Here is a 1,321-nt window from a genome sequence, read left to right as displayed (position 1 = left end):
TGCTCAGTTCAGGGGCATCGGGATTTTTGTATCTGATTCTACCTAAAGAGAGATGAACGTTTGTTTTCATCACCATTGATTATATTGAAAGGCCCAGCGCTCTTTAGTCAGTTCTGAGATTTTTGTTGTTCGTAAGTGTTTGNGTTATTCAAAGTATATGTTCCTTTAAAATAAACTCTTAAGAGAGCTCGAATCCTCAACAAACAATAAAAAGACCTTTGCCAGCCATAGATTATTGATGATACAGCCAAATTTATTTAGGAAAAATAGATTTGAACGCTTTTTCTTTTCCAGTTGACAAACTTTGAGAGAAGTTGCTTTTTAGTGTGCTGTTCATGAGGGCCATGTTCTATTTACAGTCCGAACCATTTAAATACAGCCTCATGGAGTTGCTCGGTGTTTTAAAATAAATGGTCATCCTTTCTGAACTGCCCCTCAAATTGGAAATTGTAATTACACGAGTCTCAAAGCCTAGCTCTCTGTGTATTTCATTAATTATTTTTGTTGGTCTCCATCACAGATGGAATTTTTTACTGCTAATTCCTCAGAACTAAATCCATTCATACGGAATTCAGAGCAGTGAAAATAAATTTCATGCCATTGAGTAGGAAACAAGATGAAAAAGGAGCGGGCGGGATGTGGGCACCGGCCAGGAAGGCCAGCTCAGTTCTCCACTGGCGTTGGGTTTTGCAAAGGTTGGCTCATTATAACCTGCACCACATAGTCCTTTGGGATCTTCAGCTTGTCCAAGTTCATCTTGTCAGTGAGAGGCCAGCCAGAGAAAAACCACCGCTGACCACTCCTTCTGCCACGCAGAGCCGCCTCTTCAGGTGGCATCACTATGTCTGTGCACGGACCATAAGTTTGAGGTCCTTGCCCGTGGAAAGGCGCAAACAGAGCTGACACGCATACCCAGAACTGGAGGTGGCTCAGGGATCTCCAGAAACTGTGTCGCCCTTGGCCTCCATCATGTTGCTGGGCGGTGCAAAGCAATAGACTGGCAGCTGGTACCTGTTTCCCAGGTCATCGCAGCCCTCTACGTGCACCGCGTGGTAATGGGACGTTCGCACCGTCAGTGATCGCTTGTGCCAGTCCATGATCATTGCTCTCAAAAGCACGCGCTGCAGCCTTCAAGGCACTCCACACCTCTCTACGGCCTTCAAAAGCTGGCACAGTGTCCCAAAAGTCCCTCTTGCTGCGCAGTTGTCCGTCCGTCATGGGATAATCGCTTTTCCATTTGGTTTCTCCTTTTTCAAAGACTGGTTTCGACCTAAAGCAAATACGGTGCCCTCGGAGTTCTCGTTGAGGCTGCCGGAGGAGT

The 1,321-nt window shown here is 46.0% G+C and overlaps 1 pseudogene; it reads right to left on the bottom strand.

Annotated features, from left to right (window-relative positions):
* Positions 1-602: 602 nt before the first annotated feature.
* Positions 603-1,319, bottom strand: LOC109391901 (ubiquitin domain-containing protein 2 pseudogene; annotated as a pseudogene).
* Between the last annotated feature and the right edge of the window lie 2 nt (positions 1,320-1,321).

This window comes from Hipposideros armiger, unplaced genomic scaffold, assembly GCF_001890085.2.
Source record: "Hipposideros armiger isolate ML-2016 unplaced genomic scaffold, ASM189008v1 scaffold_0, whole genome shotgun sequence".
NCBI classification, from domain to species: Eukaryota; Metazoa; Chordata; class Mammalia; order Chiroptera; family Hipposideridae; genus Hipposideros; species Hipposideros armiger.
The sequence above is the reverse complement of the archived record's forward strand: the minus strand, read 5'-3'. Positions and strand labels throughout refer to the sequence as shown.